Source organism: Phyllobates terribilis, unplaced genomic scaffold, assembly GCF_046119375.1.
Source record: "Phyllobates terribilis strain yellow unplaced genomic scaffold, ASM4611937v1 Scaffold_34__1_contigs__length_13252353, whole genome shotgun sequence".
Taxonomy (NCBI): Eukaryota; Metazoa; Chordata; class Amphibia; order Anura; family Dendrobatidae; genus Phyllobates; species Phyllobates terribilis.
Genome location: NW_027362794.1, coordinates 4884079 through 4907987, shown reverse-complemented (window position 1 = coordinate 4907987; position 23909 = coordinate 4884079). Strand labels below are relative to the sequence as shown.

Here is a 23909-nt window from a genome sequence, read left to right as displayed (position 1 = left end):
ATTTGCTAAATAGATGGTGTGTGTGCAACAATATACTGAAAGGTCAATTATATTGTGCAGCTTATCTCACCACCTGTAGTTATTTAGGTGAAAGCTCCAAAATGCTTGCCTAATATGTCTGTTTATCCAAAAGGAAGTATAGAGGGAGAGCTAGATAGATAGCATTGCATTACATTACATGGCAATGCAATGCACAGTTGCTGAAGTTGAACCAAAATGAGCTTGTCATCTGGCTTCTGCAACTTTTAACATGAAAAATCCAATGAGGAGAAGAAAAGCAAAGCCAAAGAGTCCATCCCAAAATCCGACAAACAAGCCAAATGAACAAAAAGCATTGAATTCAATTCTTTCTGATTTTAGAAACTGCATTAAAGAAGGGGTGCACCGGTCCTGGAGATACTGCAATACCAGGTCAATGCGTGGAGTGGACAGAGCAAGCTCTTTTTCCATCTCCCTGTTCTAAAAATCCATTTAATATATGGTCCCCAGATAGGGGACGTATCAGATATTAAACTGATAAGAACAGATACTACACTTGATCTTAGCCAAAAGGCCGAGAAGCGATAACCAGAATTGGTTTCCGACTACGGTGCCACCCAAGGATTCTGAAAAGTCCATTTGTGGAGATGGCCACCTGGACTCCCGTTAAGAAGACATGCTGTCAACCTCTAGATCCCTCACATGCCTGCACTTTTCGGCTTGCTGCTGCTGCAATCCACGCGTTTTAGATCTGCATAACTCCACCTCTTTTAGCACAGTACCCTCAACCCCCGGCTGTTCCCACCCGCCTCAACACCGTTGGAAGGGAGGAGAACCAATTAAGGCGGGGGGGGGGGGTGGAACGAGCAGCTGTCTACCCTTAGCAGGAGGGTTGCTGATTAATTACCTCTCCTGCTGCTGCTGCTGCTGCTGGCTGTCCAGCAGCAGACTGAAGGTGGCTGCTGCTGTGCGCAGGTATATAAAGGCTCAGAGCCTATTATGACACGCGCAGCCAGCGTTCCATTGCCACATTCCGTCTACTGCAGGCGGGATACCTGGATGGCTGAATGTTACTGAGAAGCTCACAGAGACCGCCATAAGCAACAGTTTAAAAGAATGCCACAGACTAATCAACCAAACTTTTTGGGTTGGTTTCTCTTTTATAGTCTGCAGGCATTAAATGAAAGAAGTCAGTGTTCCAGCAGAGGGAGACAACGTTTCAGAAAAGGCATTGTAGCAAACCAAAAAAGAAATTTTAAGCGCAGCAGAGTAACCAGCTCACATACCTGTTAGCTCAGGTGAGTTTAAAAGGCTGCTGTTGATAACAAGGGCATTTGCTAAATAGATGGTGTGTGTGCAACAATATACTGAAAGGTCAATTATATTGTGCAGCTTATCTCACCACCTGTAGTTATTTAGGTGAAAGCTCCAAAATGCTTACCTAATATGTCTGTTTATCCAAAAGGAAGTATAGAGGGAGAGCTAGATAGATAGCATTGCATTACATTACATGGCAATGCAATGCACAGTTGCTGAAGTTGAACCAAAATGAGCTTGTCATCTGGCTTCTGCAACTTTTAACATGAAAAATCCAATGAGGAGAAGAAAAGCAAAGCCAAAGAGTCCATCCCAAAATCCGACAAACAAGCCAAATGAACAAAAAGCATTGAATTCAATTCTTTCTGATTTTAGAAACTGCATTAAAGAAGGGGTGCACCGGTCCTGGAGATACTGCAATACCAGGTCAATGCGTGGAGTGGACAGAGCAAGCTCTTTTTCCATCTCCCTGTTCTAAAAATCCATTTAATATATGGTCCCCAGATAGGGGACGTATCAGATATTAAACTAATAAGAACAGATACTACACTTGATCTTAGCCAAAAGGCCGAGAAGCGATAACCAGAATTGGTTTCCGACTACGGTGCCACCCAAGGATTCTGAAAAGTCCATTTGTGGAGATGGCCACCTGGACTCCCGTTAAGAAGACATGCTGTCAACCTCTAGATCCCTCACATGCCTGCACTTTTCGGCTTGCTGCTGCTGCAATCCACGCGTTTTAGATCTGCATAACTCCACCTCTTTTAGCACAGTACCCTCAACCCCCGGCTGTTCCCACCCGCCTCAACACCGTTGGAAGGGAGGAGAACCAATTAAGGCGGGGGGGGGGGGGGTGGAACGAGCAGCTGTCTACCCTTAGCAGGAGGGTTGCTGATTAATTACCTCTCCTGCTGCTGCTGCTGGCTGTCCAGCAGCAGACTGAAGGTGGCTGCTGCTGTGCGCAGGTATATAAAGGCTCAGAGCCTATTATGACACGCGCAGCCAGCGTTCCATTGCCACATTCCGTCTACTGCAGGCGGGATACCTGGATGGCTGAATGTCACTGAGAAGCTCACAGAGACCGCCATAAGCAACAGTTTAAAAGAATGCCACAGACTAATCAACCAAACTTTTTGGGTTGGTTTCTCTTTTATAGTCTGCAGGCATTAAATGAAAGAAGTCAGTGTTCCAGCAGAGGGAGACAACGTTTCAGAAAAGGCATTGTAGCAAACCAAAAAAGAAATTTTAAGCGCAGCAGAGTAACCAGCTCACATACCTGTTAGCTCAGGTGAGTTTAAAAGGCTGCTGTTGATAACAAGGGCATTTGCTAAATAGATGGTGTGTGTGCAACAATATACTGAAAGGTCAATTATATTGTGCAGCTTATCTCACCACCTGTAGTTATTTAGGTGAAAGCTCCAAAATGCTTGCCTAATATGTCTGTTTATCCAAAAGGAAGTATAGAGGGAGAGCTAGATAGATAGCATTGCATTACATTACATGGCAATGCAATGCACAGTTGCTGAAGTTGAACCAAAATGAGCTTGTCATCTGGCTTCTGCAACTTTTAACATGAAAAATCCAATGAGGAGAAGAAAAGCAAAGCCAAAGAGTCCATCCCAAAATCCGACAAACAAGCCAAATGAACAAAAAGCATTGAATTCAATTCTTTCTGATTTTAGAAACTGCATTAAAGAAGGGGTGCACCGGTCCTGGAGATACTGCAATACCAGGTCAATGCGTGGAGTGGACAGAGCAAGCTCTTTTTCCATCTCCCTGTTCTAAAAATCCATTTAATATATGGTCCCCAGATAGGGGACGTATCAGATATTAAACTGATAAGAACAGATACTACACTTGATCTTAGCCAAAAGGCCGAGAAGCGATAACCAGAATTGGTTTCCGACTACGGTGCCACCCAAGGATTCTGAAAAGTCCATTTGTGGAGATGGCCACCTGGACTCCCGTTAAGAAGACATGCTGTCAACCTCTAGATCCCTCACATGCCTGCACTTTTCGGCTTGCTGCTGCTGCAATCCACGCGTTTTAGATCTGCATAACTCCACCTCTTTTAGCACAGTACCCTCAACCCCCGGCTGTTCCCACCCGCCTCAACACCGTTGGAAGGGAGGAGAACCAATTAAGGCGGGGGGGGGGGGGGTGGAACGAGCAGCTGTCTACCCTTAGCAGGAGGGTTGCTGATTAATTACCTCTCCTGCTGCTGCTGCTGCTGCTGGCTGTCCAGCAGCAGACTGAAGGTGGCTGCTGCTGTGCGCAGGTATATAAAGGCTCAGAGCCTATTATGACACGCGCAGCCAGCGTTCCATTGCCACATTCCGTCTACTGCAGGCGGGATACCTGGATGGCTGAATGTCACTGAGAAGCTCACAGAGACCGCCATAAGCAACAGTTTAAAAGAATGCCACAGACTAATCAACCAAACTTTTTGGGTTGGTTTCTCTTTTATAGTCTGCAGGCATTAAATGAAAGAAGTCAGTGTTCCAGCAGAGGGAGACAACGTTTCAGAAAAGGCATTGTAGCAAACCAAAAAAGAAATTTTAAGCGCAGCAGAGTAACCAGCTCACATACCTGTTAGCTCAGGTGAGTTTAAAAGGCTGCTGTTGATAACAAGGGCATTTGCTAAATAGATGGTGTGTGTGCAACAATATACTGAAAGGTCAATTATATTGTGCAGCTTATCTCACCACCTGTAGTTATTTAGGTGAAAGCTCCAAAATGCTTGCCTAATATGTCTGTTTATCCAAAAGGAAGTATAGAGGGAGAGCTAGATAGATAGCATTGCATTACATTACATGGCAATGCAATGCACAGTTGCTGAAGTTGAACCAAAATGAGCTTGTCATCTGGCTTCTGCAACTTTTAACATGAAAAATCCAATGAGGAGAAGAAAAGCAAAGCCAAAGAGTCCATCCCAAAATCCGACAAACAAGCCAAATGAACAAAAAGCATTGAATTCAATTCTTTCTGATTTTAGAAACTGCATTAAAGAAGGGGTGCACCGGTCCTGGAGATACTGCAATACCAGGTCAATGCGTGGAGTGGACAGAGCAAGCTCTTTTTCCATCTCCCTGTTCTAAAAATCCATTTAATATATGGTCCCCAGATAGGGGACGTATCAGATATTAAACTGATAAGAACAGATACTACACTTGATCTTAGCCAAAAGGCCGAGAAGCGATAACCAGAATTGGTTTCCGACTACGGTGCCACCCAAGGATTCTGAAAAGTCCATTTGTGGAGATGGCCACCTGGACTCCCGTTAAGAAGACATGCTGTCAACCTCTAGATCCCTCACATGCCTGCACTTTTCGGCTTGCTGCTGCTGCAATCCACGCGTTTTAGATCTGCATAACTCCACCTCTTTTAGCACAGTACCCTCAACCCCCGGCTGTTCCCACCCGCCTCAACACCGTTGGAAGGGAGGAGAACCAATTAAGGCGGGGGGGGGGGGGTGGAACGAGCAGCTGTCTACCCTTAGCAGGAGGGTTGCTGATTAATTACCTCTCCTGCTGCTGCTGCTGCTGCTGGCTGTCCAGCAGCAGACTGAAGGTGGCTGCTGCTGTGCGCAGGTATATAAAGGCTCAGAGCCTATTATGACACGCGCAGCCAGCGTTCCATTGCCACATTCCGTCTACTGCAGGCGGGATACCTGGATGGCTGAATGTCACTGAGAAGCTCACAGAGACCGCCATAAGCAACAGTTTAAAAGAATGCCACAGACTAATCAACCAAACTTTTTGGGTTGGTTTCTCTTTTATAGTCTGCAGGCATTAAATGAAAGAAGTCAGTGTTCCAGCAGAGGGAGACAACGTTTCAGAAAAGGCATTGTAGCAAACCAAAAAAGAAATTTTAAGCGCAGCAGAGTAACCAGCTCACATACCTGTTAGCTCAGGTGAGTTTAAAAGGCTGCTGTTGATAACAAGGGCATTTGCTAAATAGATGGTGTGTGTGCAACAATATACTGAAAGGTCAATTATATTGTGCAGCTTATCTCACCACCTGTAGTTATTTAGGTGAAAGCTCCAAAATGCTTGCCTAATATGTCTGTTTATCCAAAAGGAAGTATAGAGGGAGAGCTAGATAGATAGCATTGCATTACATTACATGGCAATGCAATGCACAGTTGCTGAAGTTGAACCAAAATGAGCTTGTCATCTGGCTTCTGCAACTTTTAACATGAAAAATCCAATGAGGAGAAGAAAAGCAAAGCCAAAGAGTCCATCCCAAAATCCGACAAACAAGCAAAATGAACAAAAAGCATTGAATTCAATTCTTTCTGATTTTAGAAACTGCATTAAAGAAGGGGTGCACCGGTCCTGGAGATACTGCAATACCAGGTCAATGCGTGGAGTGGACAGAGCAAGCTCTTTTTCCATCTCCCTGTTCTAAAAATCCATTTAATATATGGTCCCCAGATAGGGGACGTATCAGATATTAAACTGATAAGAACAGATACTACACTTGATCTTAGCCAAAAGGCCGAGAAGCGATAACCAGAATTGGTTTCCGACTACGGTGCCACCCAAGGATTCTGAAAAGTCCATTTGTGGAGATGGCCACCTGGACTCCCGTTAAGAAGACATGCTGTCAACCTCTAGATCCCTCACATGCCTGCACTTTTCGGCTTGCTGCTGCTGCAATCCACGCGTTTTAGATCTGCATAACTCCACCTCTTTTAGCACAGTACCCTCAACCCCCGGCTGTTCCCACCCGCCTCAACACCGTTGGAAGGGAGGAGAACCAATTAAGGCGGGGGGGGGGGTGGAACGAGCAGCTGTCTACCCTTAGCAGGAGGGTTGCTGATTAATTACCTCTCCTGCTGCTGCTGCTGGCTGTCCAGCAGCAGACTGAAGGTGGCTGCTGCTGTGCGCAGGTATATAAAGGCTCAGAGCCTATTATGACACGCGCAGCCAGCGTTCCATTGCCACATTCCGTCTACTGCAGGCGGGATACCTGGATGGCTGAATGTCACTGAGAAGCTCACAGAGACCGCCATAAGCAACAGTTTAAAAGAATGCCACAGACTAATCAACCAAACTTTTTGGGTTGGTTTCTCTTTTATAGTCTGCAGGCATTAAATGAAAGAAGTCAGTGTTCCAGCAGAGGGAGACAACGTTTCAGAAAAGGCATTGTAGCAAACCAAAAAAGAAATTTTAAGCGCAGCAGAGTAACCAGCTCACATACCTGTTAGCTCAGGTGAGTTTAAAAGGCTGCTGTTGATAACAAGGGCATTTGCTAAATAGATGGTGTGTGTGCAACAATATACTGAAAGGTCAATTATATTGTGCAGCTTATCTCACCACCTGTAGTTATTTAGGTGAAAGCTCCAAAATGCTTGCCTAATATGTCTGTTTATCCAAAAGGAAGTATAGAGGGAGAGCTAGATAGATAGCATTGCATTACATTACATGGCAATGCAATGCACAGTTGCTGAAGTTGAACCAAAATGAGCTTGTCATCTGGCTTCTGCAACTTTTAACATGAAAAATCCAATGAGGAGAAGAAAAGCAAAGCCAAAGAGTCCATCCCAAAATCCGACAAACAAGCCAAATGAACAAAAAGCATTGAATTCAATTCTTTCTGATTTTAGAAACTGCATTAAAGAAGGGGTGCACCGGTCCTGGAGATACTGCAATACCAGGTCAATGCGTGGAGTGGACAGAGCAAGCTCTTTTTCCATCTCCCTGTTCTAAAAATCCATTTAATATATGGTCCCCAGATAGGGGACGTATCAGATATTAAACTGATAAGAACAGATACTACACTTGATCTTAGCCAAAAGGCCGAGAAGCGATAACCAGAATTGGTTTCCGACTACGGTGCCACCCAAGGATTCTGAAAAGTCCATTTGTGGAGATGGCCACCTGGACTCCCGTTAAGAAGACATGCTGTCAACCTCTAGATCCCTCACATGCCTGCACTTTTCGGCTTGCTGCTGCTGCAATCCACGCGTTTTAGATCTGCATAACTCCACCTCTTTTAGCACAGTACCCTCAACCCCCGGCTGTTCCCACCCGCCTCAACACCGTTGGAAGGGAGGAGAACCAATTAAGGCGGGGGGGGGGGTGGAACGAGCAGCTGTCTACCCTTAGCAGGAGGGTTGCTGATTAATTACCTCTCCTGCTGCTGCTGCTGCTGCTGGCTGTCCAGCAGCAGACTGAAGGTGGCTGCTGCTGTGCGCAGGTATATAAAGGCTCAGAGCCTATTATGACACGCGCAGCCAGCGTTCCATTGCCACATTCCGTCTACTGCAGGCGGGATACCTGGATGGCTGAATGTCACTGAGAAGCTCACAGAGACCGCCATAAGCAACAGTTTAAAAGAATGCCACAGACTAATCAACCAAACTTTTTGGGTTGGTTTCTCTTTTATAGTCTGCAGGCATTAAATGAAAGAAGTCAGTGTTCCAGCAGAGGGAGACAACGTTTCAGAAAAGGCATTGTAGCAAACCAAAAAAGAAATTTTAAGCGCAGCAGAGTAACCAGCTCACATACCTGTTAGCTCAGGTGAGTTTAAAAGGCTGCTGTTGATAACAAGGGCATTTGCTAAATAGATGGTGTGTGTGCAACAATATACTGAAAGGTCAATTATATTGTGCAGCTTATCTCACCACCTGTAGTTATTTAGGTGAAAGCTCCAAAATGCTTGCCTAATATGTCTGTTTATCCAAAAGGAAGTATAGAGGGAGAGCTAGATAGATAGTGACGCGCCCCTGGGCCTGTGTCGCGCTGCGTTGCGCATGCGGGAGCCTACCCGGAGCCGGATCAGTAGAGGGTTGTAGTCTCGTGGCGGTGACCCGGTCCGTGCCCAGGGAGTCAAACTAGACGGCAGTCTATTAGTAGTAAACAGTTGATGACTACGCCACCCGTTGAGTGCAGCCAGGGAGCTGCTGCTGCAACGCAGACCGCTGAGGCCGGTGGTAGGATTGTGCAGCGTGATAGTATAACCCCCAACGGGAGGGGTATGGCCTCAGGGCAGCCGATGTGGATGATGGGGGTAGCAGGAACCACTCAGAGACGGTACGGTGTAGTTCAGGGTCTTTACTGGTAACAACGATAGACCCTCCCGGAGTACTTGCTAGCAAACGGGGCCTGGTCAGTCTTTGAGCAGATGGGATCTCCCCTGGCCAGGCGTAGTTGTAGGCCTCACAAACTGACTGTACTCTTCTGGCTACCTTGCTAGAAGCTGATGTAAGTAGCCCACGTCCCTGAGTGTACCGTGTGGTGCTCACCCGTATGGCCGGTGACTCGGGGCCTTCTAATGGCTTCCGCTCCACGATGGCGGTGCTGGTCCCACGCGTGTGACCGTGCCTTCGGGCTTCTGGGCCAGAGGACCTGAAATCCCCTGCCTGACGGATTCTGCTGCTGGGTAGAAGTTAGTCCCCACAGCCTCGGAGTCCGGGTCCGGTAAAGAATCTTCTTAGTCAGGGCGAGCGCTGCAGCTGCCAGCCCCTGACTCCTTGGAACTCTACTGTTTCCTATGCTGCTTCTTGTCTCCACTCTCCTTGTCTGACTCTCCCTGCCTCAGCCCCGGGTTTTTACAGGGGAAGCTCTTCCCCTCCCCAGACTGGGCAGGAGGTGTGGCATGCACAGGATCCCTGACCAAAGGACCTCCCACCTGCTCTCAGACATAACATTACATTACTGTGGAAAACCAGACCCCTGGGGTGCCACATTCCCCCCTAGTGAAATTTAGTACTCCGGGACTAAACACATTTAGAAAAACATAACAAAGTATAACAATAACAACACAATAAGAAAAACACATAAGATGGTTGCGGCGTGTCCGCAACCGGGTGCAGTCTTTGAAGAAAAGCAAAGGTGTCCATTTCACCAACACAGGGAGACGTAACCAGGTAGGGGTCTGTCCTACCCCGAGTCCTTAACAATCTCTAGTCCATCCTGGGTTACGCTCCAACTATATACAAGGATTCCCGGTAAATCCACCAAGGTTTCCTAAAAACAACTGGAAACACAAAATTATTCACAAGCAACAATACACAGAAAAACATAAATAAAACAATTTATACACTTTAAATTCTCCAGCGTGCGGGTAACTGGCCTCTAGTGGCCCGAGTGGACCTACGGAGCTGACTGTCTGGCCCTGAACTACAGGGTGTAGGAGCTGTCAAGGGTAAACTGGGCAGCTGTCTACCGGCTCTTTGTCTCACTAGGGGTACGGCAGGCTCACTATAAGCAGAGGGTTGATTCTCCTGTTCTGCTTGTGTGGAGTCTTCTGCCTCCTGGACCGGCTGTTCTTCCAGCTCTACCCGTTGCTCCGTAGGTTCTTGGGATGATGGTTGGAGGAAGGTGAGTACGGGTACCACAACTGCACCATTGACTTGAGTCCAAGACTGAGGGAAGTCCCCGAGCACGGTACTAACCATATCTTCCCGTTCTTCCACGGGTCGATGGTCTTCTTGTTCCTCTTCAGGGTTCCTCAGTTGTTCGGGACACTTCTTCAGGTGGTCCCGGGATACAATGGCTGTGGTTTCCCCTCCGTCTTTACTGATGGTACAGACCTTCGGGTTCTCGTGGCTTGAGGGCAGTACGGTGTACGGGTCCTCCTCCCACTGGTCATCCAACTTGTGGAGCCGTCTTTTCCTCTTCAAGACCTGCTCTCCGGGTACCAGAGGAACAGCGGGAGCATACTGGTTGTAAGTCTTCTCTTGTCTTTCCCTAGCCTGACAGAGACTTCGCTCCACGCTCTCTTGTACTCTCCGGTACTGCTGCTGCCTCTCTGTGTCCCAGTCTGTTTCTGGTGAAGTGTCCTCAGGTGTCAGGACTCCCATTTCCAGGTCAACAGGTAACTTACCAGGTCTCGCTCTCATTAGGTAAGCCGGGGTACAGTTGGTGGAACCTACCGGGATGTGGTTGTATAGGTCCACCAGATCGGGCAACTTCTCAGGCCACAGACTGCGTTCTTCCAGGGGCAATGTTTTTAGCAGATCCATTACCACCTGGTTCATTTTTTCACAAAGTCCATTAGTTTGCGGATGGTAGGGTGTCGTCCTTATCTTCCGGCAGCCATACAGATTGCAGAATTCCTGGAAGACCTCCGCTTCAAAGGCAGGTCCCTGGTCCGTCAGCACTTGGTCCGGGTACCCGTGTGGACGGCAGAAGTGCTGCTGGAAGGCTCTAGCTGCTGTTTGAGCCGTTAAGTCCTTGACGGGGACGACAACCAAGAACCGGGAGTAATGATCCACGATGGTTAACGCGTAGACGTAGCCACTTCTGCTTGGGGTCAGTTTTACATGATCCAAGGCTACCAGTTCCAACGGTTGCCGGGTGACGATGGACTGCAGGGGAGTCTTCTGGCTGGCCCGGTCCTTCCTTCTCAGATTGCACGGGCCACAGTCTCTGCACCACTTCTCGATGGTTCCCCTCATGCCTACCCAGTGGAACCGCTCGCGCAGCAGGAACTCCAGCTTTTTCCACCCGAAGTGTCCAGCTCCGTCGTGGTATGCCTCCATCACCATGGCTGCGTCTCTTCGTGGCACCACTACTTGCCAGAGTAGTTCATGCGTCCGGGAGTTGACCATTCTGCGGCACAACTTCCCCTTGTAAAGGAATAGTCGACTCTTCTCCGCCCATAGTTGTTTGGCTTCCTCCGGAGCGTCTGGTTCAAGTCGAGCCTCCGGCCGAGTCAGCATCTCCTTCACCAGTCGGACGGCAGGGTCGCTGTCTTGCGTTTCCGCCCAGTTGTAGTGGGGTAAGGGGTTCAACGTAGCAGCCTGTTTACCCCTTACCCGGTGGGAATACTGGATAGTCCCATGACGGTGGAACGCAGGGAGTTCAACTTCTTCCAGTCCCTCCGGATCTTCTCCTTCGTCCGGCAGGTTGGGCATCCTGGACAGGGCATCCGCGTTAGTATTGGAGCGTCCTGCCCGGTATTTGATTGTGAACTCGTAGTTGGACAGACGGGCCATCCACCTCTGCTCCAGGGCACCGAGTCTTGCCGTGTCCAGGTGTATCAACGGGTTGTTATCCGTGTATACGGTGAACCGGGAAGAAGCGAGGTAATGCCTAAAGCGCTCGGTGACTGCCCATACCACGGCCAGGAACTCTAGCTTAAATGAGCTGTAATTCTCGGGGTTCCTTTCGGTGGGTCGCAGTTTTCGGCTGGCATAGGAGATCACTCGTTCTCTCCCCTGCTGAATCTGGGATAGTACGGCTCCTAGCCCGATGTTACTGGCGTCGGTGTAGAGGATGAAGGGCTGGCTATAGTCTGGGTACGCCAAGATTTCATCCCCCGTGAGGGCCATCTTCAGCTGGCGGAAGGACTCTTCTTCTAGCTCTTCCCATTTGAAGGGCGGCTTCTGGTTCTTGGCCTTCCGGGACTGGCCTATCAGGAGGTCCTGCATAGGCGCTGCCTTTTTGGTGAAACCGGGAATAAACCTTCGGTAGTAGCCTACCAACCCTAGGAACTGCCGCACTTCTTTTACGCTGGAGGGGCTTGGCCATCCCTTAATTGCGGTGATCTTATCGGGGTCGGGAGCCACTCCGTCAGCGCTCACCACGTGTCCCAGGTATTGCACCTTTGGTTTCAGGAGGTGACACTTGGAGGGTTTCACCTTTAGGCCGTAACTCGCCAGAGCTTCGAACACCTCCGCCAGGTGTTTCAGGTGGTCCTCATAAGTTTTGGAGTATACGATGACATCGTCCAGGTACAACAGGACCGTCTTGAAGTTTCTGTGGCCCAGACAGCACTCCATTAATCGTTGGAAGGTTCCTGGGGCGTTGCAGAGTCCGAACGGCATGCAGGTGAACTCGCTAAGTCCCATCGGGGTGGTGAATGCGGTCTTCTCCCGGTCCGCCTCTGCTACAGGAACCTGCCAGTACCCGCTAGTGAGATCCAAGGTAGAGAAGAAGTTAGCAGATCTTAAAGCAGCCAATGACTCCTCTATCCTTGGTAAGGGGTACGCATCCTTGTGTGTGATACGGTTGATTTTCCGGTAATCTACACACATCCTCATGGTGTTGTCTTTCTTTTTGACTAAAACTAGTGGGGCTGCCCAGGGGCTACAGCTATCCCGGATTACCCCAGCCTCCTTCATGTCTCTAAGCATCCCCTTGGCGTGTTGGTAATGTGCAGGGGGTACAGGTCGATACCTCTCTTTTATGGGAGGATGATCTCCCGTGGGGATGCGGTGTTCTACCCCCTTGACTCGCCCGAAGTCTAACGGGTGTTTACTAAACACTCTCTCATACTCTTGAACCACCCGATAGACTCCTTGTTTCTGATGTGAGGGAGTGGAATCAGTACCCAAATGTAGTTGCTGACACCAGTCCTCCATGTCTTTCTTAGAGCCGTTACCTTCCTCCGGGTGAGATGGAGGCAAGGATTCCACAGATTGTATAGAATTTTGATTAGTGGTATATAATTTGGCTAGCGTGGCATACCGGGGCAGGTACACTTCCCTCTCCCCGATATTTATTATGCGAATGGGCACCCTCCCATGGCGTACATTGACCACCCCCCGTGCTGTCAAAATGGTGGGCCTACTGTCTGAGTAAACTGGTTCTACCATTGCCTGGTAATCTCTTCCTCTCAGACCAATAGCTGCCCGGCACCAAATCATCATTTCACTTTTTGGGGGCATGGCAATAGGAAAAGGGTCACACATTCTTACGCTACCAATCTCACCGCCGGAGAGTTCCACTTGTTGCCGTTGCATCAGTGCCCGGATCTCTTTCTGGAGCACCCGCTGCTCGCCGGAGCTGGCGTTCTTGGCAACCTGCTGTAAAAGGAAAATCACCTCTGCAAGACAATTTTCAATTACGTTAGTTCCTAGAGTTATTTTTGGGTGACTCTCATGTTTATCAATATCTACAATGATCAGTCCCTGTGCGGCCAGTTCGACTCTACCGATTTTGAGGGCCACCTCCTTAAATCCGATCTGTGGCACGGGCTGGCCATTGCTGGCGATGATACTCAAGTCGTCGTCAGGGTAGTGGGTAATATCCGAGTCATTCCAGTACTGCTTGAAGAGCACGTACGGGATGGTGGTGACCTGTGACCCGGTATCCAGTAGGGCACTCATGGGAATGCCATCCAGTACCACAGGCAAGACTGGACGTCCTCCCACATATCTGTCGCGCCAGTTCGATGGGCCTGGTGATCTTTTTCCTGGGGGTTGGCCCTCTACCCCAGGTTGTGCCCGTTTAAAGAACAGTACCTTTCCATATGTCCGGGTTGATTGCAGCGGCGGCAGATGGGTCGTCCGTCCTCGCTGTATCGGTCACTGGGTCTTCCTCTGGCCGGTGGGGTCCTCCTTGGTCGACGCCATGGGATGTCCTCCGGTCCGGATGCCAGCTGGATCTTCCCTGGGGTGGAAACCTGTAAAGACTGCACAGTTCGGGTTAGCGCAGCAACGCTCTTAGCTAGCTCTTGGACCTGATGGTGTAGGTCTGGAGCCGGGTCATTGTCCAAAGCCTGCGCATCAGCTCCCACAGGCCCTGCTGACAAGGGCGCCGCCTCCTGGTAGTAAGTGGTAGTGGGGCGTCTGTGGGTCACAACGCCACCTGGTGCCGGTTCTCGGAGCACCCGGATGGCTCTGTCCTTGAACTGTGCAAAGTCCAGATGGGGATCCTGTAAGGCCATTGCCCGCAACTGGGTTCGGTGGGCATTGCAATATAAACCCTCTATAAATTGTTCAGTCAACAGCCTGTCCTCGTTTCCCACCCCATCAGGGTCGGTCTGCTTTATGGCCCTCAGGGCCTCTTGTAGGTTTAGTGCATAGTCCCTTATACTCTCATGCGCTCGCTGCTTGCACCCGTAGAATCTAAGCTTAATCTCGGCTGAGGTGCGGGTATCAAAGGTGTCCTTCAGCCGGGTTAGTATCCCTGCGACAGTCTTCCTCCCAGGTGGCCAGGATTTTACTTCCCTTTTGGCTGCCCCGGTTAGTTGGGCCACCAGGATGCTCACTTTTTGCTCTTCTGTGAGGGGGTACACCTGGAAGAGGCTATCCAGCTTTTCTCTAAAGTCATGCAGGGTATGTGACTCCCCTGAATACTGGGGTAGCCAAGCTGCTCCCGGGATATAGGGCATGGTGAAGGGCATAACTGCAGCAGCGGTAGCGCTGGCGGGGGTTGGGGCAGTGAAGCTCTCCTCCGTATCCGACATCTTCCTCCCCCCTAGTGGACCGTGGCCTACCTTGCGATGATCCTCTTCCGTAGGCCGCGGCTCCGCAGTGGATCGTCAGGGTTGAGGACCTTCCGTCGCGCTCCTGTGACGTCGGCGTCTGCTGGGCTCCTTCCAGGACCTTACGCAACGTCCGGACGTGAGGCGGGGCTTCAGTTCTCGCGCGCTTTCGGAGTCCACGCCCCTCTTCTTCCCGCGCGGCGTCCCCAAGATGGCGTCCAACGGCGGGAAAACTCCACGGATGGCGGGAAGAAGGCCGAAGATGGCGCCGGATGGCGGGAAACTTCACCGATGGCGGGAAGAAGGTAGAAGATGGCGCCGGATGGCGGGAAACCTCCACGGATAGCGGGAATCTTCACCACTGGTAAGTTTGAACAGTCTTTGCTTTTCAGGCACGCAGTACCCGGTGGTTGCGGGCACGAGATCCTGCCGACTACGCCAAAGTTGACGCGCCCCTGGGCCTGTGTCGCGCTGCGTTGCGCATGCGGGAGCCTACCCGGAGCCGGATCAGTAGAGGGTTGTAGTCTCGTGGCGGTGACCCGGTCCGTGCCCAGGGAGTCAAACTAGACGGCAGTCTATTAGTAGTAAACAGTTGATGACTACGCCACCCGTTGAGTGCAGCCAGGGAGCTGCTGCTGCAGGGCAGACCGCTGAGGCCGGTGGTAGGATTGTGCAGCGTGATAGTATAACCCCCAACGGGAGGGGTATGGCCTCAGGGCAGCCGATGTGGATGATGGGGGTAGCAGGAACCACTCAGAGACGGTACGGTGTAGTTCAGGGTCTTTACTGGTAACAACGATAGACCCTCCCGGAGTACTTGCTAGCAAACGGGGCCTGGTCAGTCTTTGAGCAGATGGGATCTCCCCTGGCCAGGCGTAGTTGTAGGCCTCACAAACTGACTGTACTCTTCTGGCTACCTTGCTAGAAGCTGATGTAAGTAGCCCACGTCCCTGAGTGTACCGTGTGGTGCTCACCCGTATGGCCGGTGACTCGGGGCCTTCTAATGGCTTCCGCTCCACGATGGCGGTGCTGGTCCCACGCGTGTGACCGTGCCTTCGGGCTTCTGGGCCAGAGGACCTGAAATCCCCTGCCTGACGGATTCTGCTGCTGGGTAGAAGTTAGTCCCCACAGCCTCGGACTCCGGGTCCGGTAAAGAATCTTCTTAGTCAGGGCGAGCGCTGCAGCTGCCAGCCCCTGACTCCTTGGAACTCTGCTGTTTCCTATGCTGCTTCTTGTCTCCACTCTCCTTGTCTGACTCTCCCTGCCTCAGCCCCGGGTTTTTACAGGGGAAGCTCTTCCCCTCCCCAGACTGGGCAGGAGGTGTGGCATGCACAGGATCCCTGACCAAAGGACCTCCCACCTGCTCTCAGACATAACATTACATTACTGTGGAAAACCAGACCCCTGGGGTGCCACAATAGCATTGCATTACATTACATGGCAATGCAATGCACAGTTGCTGAAGTTGAACCAAAATGAGCTTGTCATCTGGCTTCTGCAACTTTTAACATGAAAAATCCAATGAGGAGAAGAAAAGCAAAGCCAAAGAGTCCATCCCAAAATCCGACAAACAAGCCAAATGAACAAAAAGCATTGAATTCAATTCTTTCTGATTTTAGAAACTGCATTAAAGAAGGGGTGCACCGGTCCTGGAGATACTGCAATACCAGGTCAATGCGTGGAGTGGACAGAGCAAGCTCTTTTTCCATCTCCCTGTTCTAAAAATCCATTTAATATATGGTCCCCAGATAGGGGACGTATCAGATATTAAACTGATAAGAACAGATACTACACTTGATCTTAGCCAAAAGGCCGAGAAGCGATAACCAGAATTGGTTTCCGACTACGGTGCCACCCAAGGATTCTGAAAAGTCCATTTGTGGAGATGGCCACCTGGACTCCCGTTAAGAAGACATGCTGTCAACCTCTAGATCCCTCACATGCCTGCACTTTTCGGCTTGCTGCTGCTGCAATCCACGCGTTTTAGATCTGCATAACTCCACCTCTTTTAGCACAGTACCCTCAACCCCCGGCTGTTCCCACCCGCCTCAACACCGTTGGAAGGGAGGAGAACCAATTAAGGCGGGGGGGGGGGTGGAACGAGCAGCTGTCTACCCTTAGCAGGAGGGTTGCTGATTAATTACCTCTCCTGCTGCTGCTGCTGCTGGCTGTCCAGCAGCAGAGTGAAGGTGGCTGCTGCTGTGCGCAGGTATATAAAGGCTCAGAGCCTATTATGACACGCGCAGCCAGCGTTCCATTGCCACATTCCGTCTACTGCAGGCGGGATACCTGGATGGCTGAATGTCACTGAGAAGCTCACAGAGACCGCCATAAGCAACAGTTTAAAAGAATGCCACAGACTAATCAACCAAACTTTTTGGGTTGGTTTCTCTTTTATAGTCTGCAGGCATTAAATGAAAGAAGTCAGTGTTCCAGCAGAGGGAGACAACGTTTCAGAAAAGGCATTGTAGCAAACCAAAAAAGAAATTTTAAGCGCAGCAGAGTAACCAGCTCACATACCTGTTAGCTCAGGTGAGTTTAAAAGGCTGCTGTTGATAACAAGGGCATTTGCTAAATAGATGGTGTGTGTGCAACAATATACTGAAAGGTCAATTATATTGTGCAGCTTATCTCACCACCTGTAGTTATTTAGGTGAAAGCTCCAAAATGCTTGCCTAATATGTCTGTTTATCCAAAAGGAAGTATAGAGGGAGAGCTAGATAGATAGCATTGCATTACATTACATGGCAATGCAATGCACAGTTGCTGAAGTTGAACCAAAATGAGCTTGTCATCTGGCTTCTGCAACTTTTAACATGAAAAATCCAATGAGGAGAAGAAAAGCAAAGCCAAAGAGTCCATCCCAAAATCCGACAAACAAGCCAAATGAACAAAAAGCATTGAATTCAATTCTTTCTGATTTTAGAAACTGCATTAAAGAAGGGGTGCACCGGTCCTGGAGATACTGCAATACCAGGTCAATGCGTGGAGTGGACAGAGCAAGCTCTTTTTCCATCTCCCTGTTCTAAAAATCCATTTAATATATGGTCCCCAGATAGGGGACGTATCAGATATTAAACTGATAAGAACAGATACTACACTTGATCTTAGCCAAAAGGCCGAGAAGCGATAACCAGAATTGGTTTCCGACTACGGTGCCACCCAAGGATTCTGAAAAGTCCATTTGTGGAGATGGCCACCTGGACTCCCGTTAAGAAGACATGCTGTCAACCTCTAGATCCCTCACATGCCTGCACTTTTCGGCTTGCTGCTGCTGCAATCCACGCGTTTTAGATCTGCATAACTCCACCTCTTTTAGCACAGTACCCTCAACCCCCGGCTGTTCCCACCCGCCTCAACACCGTTGGAAGGGAGGAGAACCAATTAAGGCGGGGGGGGGGTGGAACGAGCAGCTGTCTACCCTTAGCAGGAGGGTTGCTGATTAATTACCTCTCCTGCTGCTGCTGCTGCTGCTGCTGGCTGTCCAGCAGCAGACTGAAGGTGGCTGCTGCTGTGCGCAGGTATATAAAGGCTCAGAGCCTATTATGACACGCGCAGCCAGCGTTCCATTGCCACATTCCGTCTACTGCAGGCGGGATACCTGGATGGCTGAATGTCACTGAGAAGCTCACAGAGACCGCCATAAGCAACAGTTTAAAAGAATGCCACAGACTAATCAACCAAACTTTTTGGGTTGGTTTCTCTTTTATAGTCTGCAGGCATTAAATGAAAGAAGTCAGTGTTCCAGCAGAGGGAGACAACGTTTCAGAAAAGGCATTGTAGCAAACCAAAAAAGAAATTTTAAGCGCAGCAGAGTAACCAGCGCACATACCTGTTAGCTCAGGTGAGTTTAAAAGGCTGCTGTTGATAACAAGGGCATTTGCTAAATAGATGGTGTGTGTGCAACAATATACTGAAAGGTCAATTATATTGTGCAGCTTATCTCACCACCTGTAGTTATTTAGGTGAAAGCTCCAAAATGCTTGCCTAATATGTCTGTTTATCCAAAAGGAAGTATAGAGGGAGAGCTAGATAGATAGCACTGCATTACATTACATGGCAATGCAATGCACAGTTGCTGAAGTTGAACCAAAATGAGCTTGTCATCTGGCTTCTGCAACTTTTAACATGAAAAATCCAATGAGGAGAAGAAAAGCAAAGCCAAAGAGTCCATCCCAAAATCCGACAAACAAGCCAAATGAACAAAAAGCATTGAATTCAATTCTTTCTGATTTTAGAAACTGCATTAAAGAAGGGGTGCACCGGTCCTGGAGATACTGCAATACCAGGTCAATGCGTGGAGTGGACAGAGCAAGCTCTTTTTCCATCTCCCTGTTCTAAAAATCCATTTAATATATGGTCCCCAGATAGGGGACGTATCAGATATTAAACTGATAAGAACAGATACTACACTTGATCTTAGCCAAAAGGCCGAGAAGCGATAACCAGAATTGGTTTCCGACTACGGTGCCACCCAAGGATTCTGAAAAGTCCATTTGTGGAGATGGCCACCTGGACTCCCGTTAAGAAGACATGCTGTCAACCTCTAGATCCCTCACATGCCTGCACTTTTCGGCTTGCTGCTGCTGCAATCCACGCGTTTTAGATCTGCATAACTCCACCTCTTTTAGCACAGTACCCTCAACCCCCAGCTGTTCCCACCCGCCTCAACACCGTTGGAAGGGAGGAGAACCAATTAAGGCGGGGGGGGGGGTGGAACGAGCAGCTGTCTACCCTTAGCAGGAGGGTTGCTGATTAATTACCTCTCCTGCTGCTGCTGCTGCTGGCTGTCCAGCAGCAGACTGAAGGTGGCTGCTGCTGTGCGCAGGTATATAAAGGCTCAGAGCCTATTATGACACGCGCAGCCAGCGTTCCATTGCCACATTCCGTCTACTGCAGGCGGGATACCTGGATGGCTGAATGTCACTGAGAAGCTCACAGAGACCGCCATAAGCAACAGTTTAAAAGAATGCCACAGACTAATCAACCAAACTTTTTGGGTTGGTTTCTCTTTTATAGTCTACAGGCATTAAATGAAAGAAGTCAGTGTTCCAGCAGAGGGAGACAACGTTTCAGAAAAGGCATTGTAGCACACCAAAAAAGAAATTTTAAGCGCAGCAGAGTAACCAGCTCACATACCTGTTAGCTCAGGTGAGTTTAAAAGGCTGCTGTTGATAACAAGGGCATTTGCTAAATAGATGGTGTGTGTGCAACAATATACTGAAAGGTCAATTATATTGTGCAGCTTATCTCACCACCTGTAGTTATTTAGGTGAAAGCTCCAAAATGCTTGCCTAATATGTCTGTTTATCCAAAAGGAAGTATAGAGGGAGAGCTAGATAGATAGCATTGCATTACATTACATGGCAATGCAATGCACAGTTGCTGAAGTTGAACCAAAATGAGCTTGTCATCTGGCTTCTGCAACTTTTAACATGAAAAATCCAATGAGGAGAAGAAAAGCAAAGCCAAAGAGTCCATCCCAAAATCCGACAAACAAGCCAAATGAACAAAAAGCATTGAATTCAATTCTTTCTGATTTTAGAAACTGCATTAAAGAAGGGGTGCACCGGTCCTGGAGATACTGCAATACCAGGTCAATGCGTGGAGTGGACAGAGCAAGCTCTTTTTCCATCTCCCTGTTCTAAAAATCCATTTAATATATGGTCCCCAGATAGGGGACGTATCAGATATTAAACTGATAAGAACAGATACTACACTTGATCTTAGCCAAAAGGCCGAGAAGCGATAACCAGAATTGGTTTCCGACTACGGTGCCACCCAAGGATTCTGAAAAGTCCATTTGTGGAGATGGCCACCTGGACTCCCGTTAAGAAGACATGCTGTAAACCTCTAGATCCCTCACATGCCTGCACTTTTCGGCTTGCTGCTGCTGCAATCCACGCGTTTTAGATCTGCATAACTCCACCTCTTTTAGCACAGTACCCTCAACCCCCGGCTGTTCCCACCCGCCTCAACACCGTTGGAAGGGAGGAGAACCAATTAAGGCGGGGGGGGGGGGTGGAACGAGCAGCTGTCTACCCTTAGCAGGAGGGTTGCTGATTAATTACCTCTCCTGCTGCTGCTGCTGGCTGTCCAGCAGCAGACTGAAGGTGGCTGCTGCTGTGCGCAGGTATATAAAGGCTCAGAGCCTATTATGACACGCGCAGCCAGCGTTCCATTGCCACATTCCATCTACTGCAGGCGGGATACCTGGATGGCTGAATGTCACTGAGAAGCTCACAGAGACCGCCATAAGCAACAGTTTAAAAGAATGCCACAGACTAATCAACCAAACTTTTTGGGTTGGTTTCTCTTTTATAGTCTGCAGGCATTAAATGAAAGAAGTCAGTGTTCCAGCAGAGGGAGACAACGTTTCAGAAAAGGCATTGTAGCAAACCAAAAAAGAAATTTTAAGCGCAGCAGGGTAACCAGCTCACATACCTGTTAGCTCAGGTGAGTTTAAAAGGCTGCTGTTGATAACAAGGGCATTTGCTAAATAGATGGTGTGTGTGCAACAATATACTGAAAGGTCAATTATATTGTGCAGCTTATCTCACCACCTGTAGTTATTTAGGTGAAAGCTCCAAAATGCTTGCCTAATATGTCTGTTTATCCAAAAGGAAGTATAGAGGGAGAGCTAGATAGATAGCATTGCATTACATTACATGGCAATGCAATGCACAGTTGCTGAAGTTGAACCAAAATGAGCTTGTCATCTGGCTTCTGCAACTTTTAACATGAAAAATCCAATGAGGAGAAGAAAAGCAAAGCCAAAGAGTCCATCCCAAAATCCGACAAACAAGCCAAATGAACAAAAAGCATTGAATTCAATTCTTTCTGATTTTAGAAACTGCATTAAAGAAGGGGTGCACCGGTCCTGGAGATACTGCAATACCAGGTCAATGCGTGGAGTGGACAGAGCAAGCTCTTTTTCCATCTCCCTGTTCTAAAAATCCATTTAATATATGGTCCCCAGATAGGGGACGTATCAGATATTAAACTGATAAGAACAGATACTACACTTGATCTTAGCCAAAAGGCCGAGAAGCGATAACCAGAATTGGTTTCCGACTACGGTGCCACCCAAGGATTCTGAAAAGTCCATTTGTGGAGATGGCCACCTGGACTCCCGTTAAGAAGACATGCTGTCAACCTCTAGATCCCTCACATGCCTGCACTTTTCGGCTTGCTGCTGCTGCAATCCACGCGTTTTAGATCTGCATAACTCCACCTCTTTTAGCACAGTACCCTCAACCCCCGGCTGTTCCCACCCGCCTCAACACCGTTGGAAGGGAGGAGAACCAATTAAGGCGGGGGGGGGGGGTGGAACGAGCAGCTGTCTACCCTTAGCAGGAGGGTTGCTGATTAATTACCTCTCCTGCTGCTGCTGCTGCTGCTGGCTGTCCAGCAGCAGACTGAAGGTGGCTGCTGCTGTGCGCAGGTATATAAAGGCTCAGAGCCTATTATGACACGCGCAGCCAGCGTTCCATTGCCACATTCCGTCTACTGCAGGCGGGATACCTGGATGGCTGAATGTCACTGAGACGCTCACAGAGACCGCCATAAGCAACAGTTTAAAAGAATGCCACAGACTAATCAACCAAACTTTTTGGGTTGGTTTCTCTTTTATAGTCTGCAGGCATTAAATGAAAGAAGTCAGTGTTCCAGCAGAGGGAGACAACGTTTCAGAAAAGGCATTGTAGCAAACCAAAAAAGAAATTTTAAGCGCAGCAGAGTAACCAGCTCACATACCTGTTAGCTCAGGTGAGTTTAAAAGGCTGCTGTTGATAACAAGGGCATTTGCTAAATAGATGGTGTGTGTGCAACAATATACTGAAAGGTCAATTATATTGTGCAGCTTATCTCACCACCTGTAGTTATTTAGGTGAAAGCTCCAAAATGCTTGCCTAATATGTCTGTTTATCCAAAAGGAAGTATAGAGGGAGAGCTAGATAGATAGCATTGCATTACATTACATGGCAATGCAATGCACAGTTGCTGAAGTTGAACCAAAATGAGCTTGTCATCTGGCTTCTGCAACTTTGAACATGAAAAATCCAATGAGGAGAAGAAAAGCAAAGCCAAAGAGTCCATCCCAAAATCCGACAAACAAGCCAAATGAACAAAAAGCATTGAATTCAATTCTTTCTGATTTTAGAAACTGCATTAAAGAAGGGGTGCACCGGTCCTGGAGATACTGCAATACCAGGTCAATGCGTGGAGTGGACAGAGCAAGCTCTTTTTCCATCTCCCTGTTCTAAAAATCCATTTAATATATGGTCCCCAGATAGGGGACGTATCAGATATTAAACTGATAAGAACAGATACTACACTTGATCTTAGCCAAAAGGCCGAGAAGCGATAACCAGAATTGGTTTCCGACTACGGTGCCACCCAAGGATTCTGAAAAGTCCATTTGTGGAGATGGCCACCTGGACTCCCGTTAAGAAGACATGCTGTCAACCTCTAGATCCCTCACATGCCTGCACTTTTCGGCTTGCTGCTGCTGCAATCCACGCGTTTTAGATCTGCATAACTCCACCTCTTTTAGCACAGTACCCTCAACCCCCGGCTGTTCCCACCCGCCTCAACACCGTTGGAAGGGAGGAGAACCAATTAAGGCGGGGGGGGGGGTGGAACGAGCAGCTGTCTACCCTTAGCAGGAGGGTTGCTGATTAATTACCTCTCCTGCTGCTGCTGCTGCTGCTGGCTGTCCAGCAGCAGACTGAAGGTGGCTGCTGCTGTGCGCAGGTATATAAAGGCTCAGAGCCTATTATGACACGCGCAGCCAGCGTTCCATTGCCACATTCCGTCTACTGCAGGCGGGATACCTGGATGGCTGAATGTCACTGAGAAGCTCACAGAGACCGCCATAAGCAACAGTTTAAAAGAATGCCACAGACTAATCAACCAAACTTTTTGGGTTGGTTTCTCTTTTATAGTCTGCAGGCATTAAATGAAAGAAGTCAGTGTTCCAGCAGAGGGAGACAACGTTTCAGAAAAGGCATTGTAGCAAACCAAAAAAGAAATTTTAAGCGCAGCAGGGTAACCAGCTCACATACCTGTTAGCTCAGGTGAGTTTAAAAGGCTGCTGTTGATAACAAGGGCATTTGCTAAATAGATGGTGTGTGTGCAACAATATACTGAAAGGTCAATTATATTGTGCAGCTTATCTCACCACCTGTAGTTATTTAGGTGAAAGCTCCAAAATGCTTGCCTAATATCTCTGTTTATCCAAAAGGAAGTATAGAGGGAGAGCTAGATAGATAGCATTGCATTACATTACATGGCAATGCAATGCACAGTTGCTGAAGTTGAACCAAAATGAGCTTGTCATCTGGCTTCTGCAACTTTTAACATGAAAAATCCAATGAGGAGAAGAAAAGCAAAGCCAAAGAGTCCATCCCAAAATCCGACAAACAAGCCAAATGAACAAAAAGCATTGA

General features: G+C 48.6%; 12 non-coding genes across 12 annotated transcripts; all 12 read right to left on the bottom strand.

Annotated features, from left to right (window-relative positions):
* Positions 1–374: 374 nt before the first annotated feature.
* LOC141181219 (U2 spliceosomal RNA) lies at positions 375–565 on the bottom strand. The gene has a single exon (XR_012256817.1). It is a non-coding gene; the product is annotated as a U2 spliceosomal RNA (small nuclear RNA).
* A 1120-nt stretch (positions 566–1685) lies between these two features.
* On the bottom strand, positions 1686–1876 carry LOC141181664 (U2 spliceosomal RNA). The gene has a single exon (XR_012257219.1). It is a non-coding gene; the product is annotated as a U2 spliceosomal RNA (small nuclear RNA).
* A 1116-nt stretch (positions 1877–2992) lies between these two features.
* On the bottom strand, positions 2993–3183 carry LOC141181218 (U2 spliceosomal RNA). Its single transcript, XR_012256816.1, has one exon. It is a non-coding gene; the product is annotated as a U2 spliceosomal RNA (small nuclear RNA).
* Positions 3184–4305: 1122 nt separating this feature from the next.
* On the bottom strand, positions 4306–4496 carry LOC141181217 (U2 spliceosomal RNA). Its single transcript, XR_012256815.1, has one exon. It is a non-coding gene; the product is annotated as a U2 spliceosomal RNA (small nuclear RNA).
* A 1121-nt stretch (positions 4497–5617) lies between these two features.
* Positions 5618–5808, bottom strand: LOC141181216 (U2 spliceosomal RNA). Its single transcript, XR_012256814.1, has one exon. It is a non-coding gene; the product is annotated as a U2 spliceosomal RNA (small nuclear RNA).
* Positions 5809–6921: 1113 nt separating this feature from the next.
* Positions 6922–7112, bottom strand: LOC141181214 (U2 spliceosomal RNA). Its single transcript, XR_012256812.1, has one exon. It is a non-coding gene; the product is annotated as a U2 spliceosomal RNA (small nuclear RNA).
* An 8981-nt stretch (positions 7113–16093) lies between these two features.
* Positions 16094–16284, bottom strand: LOC141181213 (U2 spliceosomal RNA). Its single transcript, XR_012256811.1, has one exon. It is a non-coding gene; the product is annotated as a U2 spliceosomal RNA (small nuclear RNA).
* A 1116-nt stretch (positions 16285–17400) lies between these two features.
* LOC141181212 (U2 spliceosomal RNA) lies at positions 17401–17591 on the bottom strand. The gene has a single exon (XR_012256810.1). It is a non-coding gene; the product is annotated as a U2 spliceosomal RNA (small nuclear RNA).
* Positions 17592–18712: 1121 nt separating this feature from the next.
* On the bottom strand, positions 18713–18903 carry LOC141181211 (U2 spliceosomal RNA). Its single transcript, XR_012256809.1, has one exon. It is a non-coding gene; the product is annotated as a U2 spliceosomal RNA (small nuclear RNA).
* A 1116-nt stretch (positions 18904–20019) lies between these two features.
* Positions 20020–20210, bottom strand: LOC141181209 (U2 spliceosomal RNA). Its single transcript, XR_012256808.1, has one exon. It is a non-coding gene; the product is annotated as a U2 spliceosomal RNA (small nuclear RNA).
* A 1114-nt stretch (positions 20211–21324) lies between these two features.
* LOC141181208 (U2 spliceosomal RNA) lies at positions 21325–21515 on the bottom strand. Its single transcript, XR_012256807.1, has one exon. It is a non-coding gene; the product is annotated as a U2 spliceosomal RNA (small nuclear RNA).
* Positions 21516–22635: 1120 nt separating this feature from the next.
* LOC141181207 (U2 spliceosomal RNA) lies at positions 22636–22826 on the bottom strand. The gene has a single exon (XR_012256806.1). It is a non-coding gene; the product is annotated as a U2 spliceosomal RNA (small nuclear RNA).
* Positions 22827–23909: the final 1083 nt, after the last annotated feature.